The sequence below is a fragment of the Rhodnius prolixus genome, unplaced genomic scaffold (genome assembly GCF_049639745.1).
Source record: "Rhodnius prolixus isolate KJV_2025 unplaced genomic scaffold, Rpr scaffold_4, whole genome shotgun sequence".
In the NCBI taxonomy this organism is placed as follows: Eukaryota; Metazoa; Arthropoda; class Insecta; order Hemiptera; family Reduviidae; genus Rhodnius; species Rhodnius prolixus.
In genome coordinates this window covers 16,995,957-17,003,538 of record NW_027411614.1, presented here as the reverse complement: position 1 = coordinate 17,003,538, position 7,582 = coordinate 16,995,957, and the positions used below count along the sequence as shown (strand labels likewise).

At 30.6% G+C, this 7,582-nt stretch overlaps 1 long non-coding RNA gene and 1 other non-coding gene across 2 annotated transcripts in view; one reads left to right on the top strand and one right to left on the bottom strand.

Annotated features, from left to right (window-relative positions):
- Positions 1-787: 787 nt before the first annotated feature.
- Positions 788-7,582, top strand: part of LOC141455376 (uncharacterized) — a 70,313-nt gene continuing 63,518 nt past the window's right edge. Inside the window, exon 1 of the long non-coding RNA XR_012459235.1 lies at positions 788-1,007. This is a non-coding gene — a long non-coding RNA (uncharacterized lncRNA). The remainder of the gene's footprint in view (positions 1,008-7,582) is intronic.
- Positions 5,683-5,754, bottom strand: TRNAA-CGC (transfer RNA alanine (anticodon CGC)). The gene has a single exon. It is a non-coding gene; the product is annotated as a tRNA-Ala (tRNA).

Sequence of the window (7,582 nt, the reverse complement as noted above, 5' to 3'; positions counted from 1 at the left end):
GAACACCGCGGGATATCCACTAACATTGGGTACACGGACAATATTACATATGTTACATTACAAATATATGTCCTTTCTATTACTTAAGGTATTATCAACACTCATGTACCTTATGTACACATAAAGGGTGCAAAGGCTACATATAATAACAATATTGCATAACTGTATACGTTGGTAAAAATAAACCTGCGAACGTATCGATAATATTTATGTTATTACATTTGAATTCACCCCTCTTAAATAATATGGATACTCTTAAATTATTTTATATATAAAGGAACAGTATTTCTCTGTAATCGTTTTTAATGGACTCTAAAGTATTAACAAAAAAGAGAGAAGTCTTTCTTCTCTGTTTTTAAAACTGGGAATATACTCACCAACATTATTATGTTTTCGTTAAAATGTTTTAACTTATAATTGATTAAAATAAAAATAACCACCGGTAACTGGCCAGCCAGATCAGCTGGTAAATGAAGGTTACCTAAGCAGAGCGACCAACTTTTGATTTTGTTTTCTTTATTTACACAATCTATCAAAATAAAGTGTACAATTCACAACAAATTTTTCTTAATTTGCATTGACTTAATTAAATCTATTTTGATGTTTTAAAGTAGACTTTAAAATAAATCGATGAAATAAAATTCCTAATTTTACATACACTAATTTCATTTTATTATTTTTGATACTAAATCAATTCAAATAAATAAAAAAAAAAGAAGTTGCTCACACTGCTTAGATAACCTTCCTTTACCAGCTGATCTGCCTGGCCAGTTTACCGGTGGCCATCTTTAACTCGTTAGTGGTGTCTCTTTATTAACGCGATTTTTTTAAGTGAATATTAAATGCGTGTTAAAGTGAAGTTACAAATAGTGTTAATGCTATAAATAGTGCGTTATATACAGTTTTAGTGCAAATAATGTTATGAATTATTTTAAATAGTGTCAAGTGCTATTGGACTGGTGATCTACTGAGATGCTGATGGACTTTTATATTATTTAATAAACAAGGTAAGACTTTTTTTATCAATTATTTAATTTATATATTTTTATTACTCTTGCATGGAAATGGCATGTTATCATTAAATTATTACTTACAAATTAGCGCTATTTCTTGACTGCGTTCAGTGTTGGTTAATTCTTAAGTTTTGAAAGCTTCAAAAAGTATTTAAATTGATTCCTAAACCTTTTTGGTGTATTCTTTAACATTTTCGAATAATAGACTATAAGTTAAAATCAACTTTTTAAAATAGTTCTTTGTTTACCTAATTGTTTTTTGGAACAGTTTTTAAATTTTTGTTGCTGTATTCTTTAATTTAAATCCAATATTAGCATCCTTCATTTCCCTAAATTGTTCTCTTTTTTACTAAACTTTCTTAATTAACTCATTAAACTTTTCATACTCAATTGACTACCATTTTAAAATTTACATTTTTCGTTTCCATTTTTTTTTTTTTTTTATGACTGATTTCTAAACTCTTTGATGTTTTTTTTTAAATCTTTCTATTTAATTAACTATTAGTTTAAAATGAGCATTATTTGTTTTATCAAATTGTATTTTGAATTCATTTCTAAACTTTTTTCATATATTTTTTAAACTTTTCTCTTTAATCGGCTATAAGATTAAAATTAGCATTCAAGGTTTCTCTCAAATTGTTTTTTGGAATTGATTTCTGAACCTATTTAATGTAGTCTTCAATTTTTTTTTTTTTTTTTAATGTACTATAAGTTCTAAATTATCGATTTTGTTTCTCTAAATTGTTTTCTGTCTTTTAACTGTATTTTTTGGTATTTTATTTTTTATTAAAACTGTCCGGTAGGACAGTTGTATAAGGGTTGATCGTCAAAAACTGCACGAAAAAGCGTAACGTTGAAAAACACCCAACTTTGACAATTTTTTTCTCTTTTTCTATAAAAGATAAAATTCCCAAATTTTCTTTATAATATAGGGCAAATCCTCCTTTATAACTGTAATTTTTTTGCAACAACCCAGATCTTATAGGTTTCGAGAAAAAAGTTATCAAAAACTGGAAAAAACGACATTTTCAGAAAATGTTCTTGTTCTTCTTGTTCTTGTTCTTGATACCTTTTTTGTAAACAACGTAGCGCCTAAACCGCGAACCGATTTTCATGAATGAGGTGTCATTCGATTCGGAATTTTATGTGCCTTTTGGGGGTCTCGACCCTGTACATCGAATAGGAGAGGAGTTAGCCCCCTTTATGTAAGGCCCTCTCCAAAATTATTATTACTAATTACTCTGTAAATCTTGGCCCGATTTTGAAAACATTTGGTAGGATGATAGAGTTAGGGCTCCTCTACGTAACATTAAAGCGGCGATCAGCTCTTACACTTGTTAAGGGAAAGTATAGCAATCGTTTCAAATTATCGACACGAGAACCGATTGTCATGAATGAAGTGTCATTCGAATCGAAATTTTGTACAGATTTGCACTTTAAAAGTCTGAACGCTGTGCCTCATAAGGAGGGGAGTTTGCCCCACCCAAGTAAGGCCCTTTCTAAAACTATTATTACCAATATTTCTATAACGGTTAGTCCGATTTTGATAAAATTCAGCTCGAATAAGTTGTTAAAGCTCCTCTACTTGGCTGTGAAGTGCCATCAAGCTCTTGCACCTACTAAGGGGAAATACTGCAATCGTTTAAATTATCAATGAGTGAACCGATTTAAATCAATGAATTGTCGTTCGATTAAAAATCTTTGCCTCTTTGCCTAGAAGTACTGCAATCGCAGTTTATTTTTCTTACTTCTCTTAAAAGGAAGTACTGAAAATGCAGTTTAATTTTGCTATTTACGTACAAATTCCTTCCTACGTTATTCAAAACGCTTTTTCAAAAAAAATTGTTATTGAGCATGGTTTGGGGGACCGCAACTATAATCATTCTTTAAAAAGATCTCTCCAGTGGTAGTTACGGTTCCTACTTAACACCTTATCAGGTTATAATGATAGAATTGCTTATTCCAAATTTAAAAAAATCTGTAAAGCAGATATGTAACTTTGCAAAATAGACAAAAAGGAAAATCTATCCAAAAGGTACAAAAATCTCCTTAACAAAAACTTACAGTTTAAAATGTTAAGTATAAGGGTTGATTAAACGCCAAAAGGTACACAAATCAGCGAGTACCCAACTTCATTAATTCATTAATATTTACGTAATTTTACTGCATTAACATTCATTAATATTTTTCAGAATTTATTAGATGTCACAGACCCTTATGCTGGCCACTTCATTTATAATATTTTTTTCTTATAATTATGATAAATCATATATACGTACATGCATGTTAAAGTAGAAAAATACAAAGTTAGAGTCGGCTACTGTCTTGAATTCGTCTTACCGAAATATTCGAGAGCACAAATAACACATAGTTATTTTTAATTTTTTATAACGTTTTTCTTTTTAACCTGTAATTAACAGTTTGATTATTATAAATAACTAGATATTACAGTCAATCTACAGTTCTACTTGAACATATATTTTGTAGACGAAAATGGCCAGCATAAGGGTCTGTGACATCTAATAAATTCTAAAAAATATTAATGAATATTAATGCAGTAAAATTACGTAAATGTTAATGAATTAATGAAGTTGGGTACTCGCTGATTTGTGTACTTTTTGGCGTTTAATCAACCCTTATACTTAACATTTTAAACTGTAAGTTTTTGTTAAGGAGATTTTTTATGTATTTGAGAATTCATTATTAAATCTTTACTCTTTTCAATTTGAATCGACTATGTTTTCTAAATTAGTTTTCTTGGTTCCCAAATGTTGTTTTTGAAATTGATTTCTTATTCTTTTAAGTGAATTCTTCAATCATTGTTTTCCCAAATGGTTTTTTAAACCTTTTTGTTGTACTCGTATTCTTTGATCATTTCTTTTTAATCGACAATAACTTCTAAATTAGCTTTCTTGGTTTCCTTATGTTTTTGGAATTGATATAAATTTTAGATTGATATGTTTGTAATAAATTTATCATGTTTAAATAAAATCATAGGAATAATATCCTTAAATACTGGAAAAATCTATTCGATAAAGAGGCACTTTGTCAGCTAATTTTTTTTAAATTTGGTAATTCAGTTCTAAGTATAATTCTTATTAATTATATACGATTAACAAGTCAGTGCAATTAACAGTAATGGTACTTTGGACGTTAGCCCAATCTACTACCTATCCGTCACAGATATGTTCTTAATAATAAAAGTTTTCTTTACCAATGTTACAAATAAAAGTTATTGAGAAAATTATTAAAAAATAAAATAAATTAATAATTGGTACTTTTGGTCAGCCATTTTCTTTAAATTTTGAAATATAGTTTCACAATTTAACTTTATTATTTTTAATAGGGTGATAAAATAGAACAATATATGTACGGTAAATAGCATTACTTTGGGAAAGGCCTAAGAGATGGCCTTAATCGGTAAAATGTTTTAGCTAAAAATTACAGATCTACATACATAAAATTAGTACCCCAAGTTTTTTTAAAAAACAAAAATAGTTGCCGTCTTTAAGGAAATCTTAAAAAAAAAAAAAACGCGGTTAAGTGGTACATTCGGTTGACCGATTCTAACCCAAAACTTTATTTATCACATCCTCTGTTAGAACATAAGCGACATATTAAATTACATCTTTTTTGTGACCTTTTTTTCCTTCGTATTTGAATAACGGTAGATAAATACATACTGACAGGTGGTCTTACAGTCACACTAACTGTTTTTGTAAAAGCCATTTTTTCGTTCACAGAGATCCTCCAAAATGGTGCAAATTTCAGATAGTTAATTTGAGATTACAGTGAGCTAAGAGAATGTATAAAATTACTGAAATAACTTGCAAGTACTCGTGGCTGAAAATAAGCAATTTTTCATTAACAAAAAGTTTTAATTACTTAGTTTTATGTATTATTCCACAAATATCTGTTTGTTTTTAATTAGTAAGTTTTCTGTTTTCTTTTAATCGAAAAGAACCAATTTTATTACATTTTTAAATTAAATATTGAAAATTTGATGAGAACAATCAAACATCTTTCTCTTAATTTTCATGAAAAAATAAAAAACTTAATTTATTCAGTAAATTAGCAGATCATTTTGTAAAAACCACTTTTTTTCTGACTCAGGGGACCTTTGAACGAGTATCTCCGGCGTAAATACAAAAATTTAAATTCTGGACTAACTAGTCACTAATTACTACTTCAATAAATGCAGAGAGGGAAGGGATTAGCTATGAGGTTAGCATACTGGACTCCCACGCGGAGGTCCCGGGTTCGAATCCAGCAGCTGACCCTTAGATTTTCTCTTCCTAGGAGCTTCTTACAAGCTCACTGTCCGGTGATGGACAGTGTTGTCTGTAACGAGAGAACACTGTCCGGAGGCCGGCAGTGCACTGGAAAAAGCTCCGGGCGCTAATGACCTGAGCTGTTGATGCGCAAAAAAATAAATAAATAAATAAATGCGGATAATAACTAAGTGATCACCATTTACATATTTACATATTTTTAATAATTTTGATAACATTTCTTCGAACTACTAATGTTTAATGAATTAGTGGGCACGTGAGCACAAACTTTAAAATTTTAAATTAATTTATAATAATATTTTGAGTATGAAACACAAATAAAAATGTAGGTTGCAGTTAATAGGATTTATAAAAAGAAAAAAAAAAATAACGCAATTTGGAGATGCTGGGATTTGAACCCAGGACTTTCAGCATGCGAAGCAGACACTCTACCACTGAGTTACATCCCCACCTGTTCCGAAGTTGGTAGTTTTATGTATATACTATACCTATATTACAACAGCTCAAAAAAATTTTAATTTTTGATTAATTAAATTAAAAATATTGTCTCTTCTGTGGCTAATTCTCATTAAAAACAATCTATACAGACCATCTTGATAAACTAAACAATATTAAAGTTCAAAAAAAAGGTTAAATCGACTGGAAAAGCCTTTGTTTTAAATTGTTTTTTTACTTTATCGCTGGTTGTATGGTGAAAGCCGAAGCCGGAAATAAAAAAAATAATGAAAAAGTTTGCAACTGTGGAACAGGAAGTGTTTTGTGATTATTTCAAAATGTTCTAAATTTAGTTTTCACTGCAATTTGACATTCTCTCTGGGTCTGATAGTTCATAGACTATGGTGTGTGACGTGCAGCAAATTTTTATTTTATTTTCTTTGTACGCTAATGTCCTCAAGATGTTGAGAATATTAGTTTTGTTATGATTTAGTTTGATTTTCTTTTAAGTGAAGTATTTAGCCATTTGTTTATTGGTAAAGTGAGGATGATAGTATGTGCACCGATTTTTCACGATAGTTAATGATAGTTTTGGTCTTCGACCGTTGTTAATTGATGATTTTGGGAGTATTGAGTTGTGGTCAATCAATAAATTCAAACACAAATTTTGTTTCATCTCACCAACGTTTCGGTAAATCTATTACCATCTTCAGGATAGTGTAAAATTTGTGGTGTTTAACTTTAAGCTACATTATTATAACTGAATTATGATGGTAATTAAGATGGTAATACGTAGATTTACCGATAAGTTGATGGAATAAAACAAAATTTGTGTTTGAATTTATTTTGACCGCACCTCAATACTCCCAAAATCATCTAGTGATTAATATGATGAGACCCTGGACAGAATCTTGAGGATCGCCCGCTGCTATTGGATAGTATTTGTTGAAGGGGCAGGGCTTTGGTGTATGACAGACTTAAGTGAATGTTACATTGAACTAGGCGGAAGAGAAGTCCAATTTGCCAGGTTATCGAAGGTTTTATGTAAGTTGAGCCGGCGTCGTCTACTATTCTAGTTAGTTAATGTTCAGTATAGAGTAATGGTATAAAGCTCGTTAGTTAGTATTTTGTATGGGTCAATATATTTTTAGTATCTAGCTAGAACAATTTTTGTAAGGATTTGGTTTTAACGGAACATACTAAGGAATTAGGACGGTAGCTGGAACGAATAGAGAGAGGTTTGCCAGATTTGTGGCCGAGGATGACTTTGAAAGACTTCCAAGTCTTATGGAAACAGCTGAAAGTTAGCATTTTGTTCAAGAGATGCACAACGTCTTTGCGGAGAAGATTTTTAAGAAGGATGTTTGAAATTCCACCGTAGCTTTTAAAGGTTGGTTTCATTTCTTCTGGAACGGATGACTCCCAAAAACTTCTTTAGATGTAGTAAGTTTGAAGACCCAAGAGGTGAATGCTTTAGTCAGTTGTGTTTTAACCATCTTTACGTTACTTTGCGTTAGTGGGTTCTCTGTCACTAAGTCGAAGTTCTGTTTGTGCAAGTGGTCGAAGTATCTGCCATGTTGCTGTATTTGTCAAAGGCGGAAGAGTGATTTGTTACTGTTGTTATGAATTGAGATCCGCGGAGTTGGAGAGTGTATCAAAATATTTTACTGCGTTCCAGAAAGAGCTGCCGTTTGGTCAAGTTCAGAGATGAAATCACGCCAGTTGTATTTTAATTCTGGTTATTTCCTTGAATGAAACTCCCATTGCCTTTTCATTTTTGTGTTCCAATAAATGACATTTTTTTCCCCAAGGAAAAGGTTTGTGGTCTGACTATTTATCACC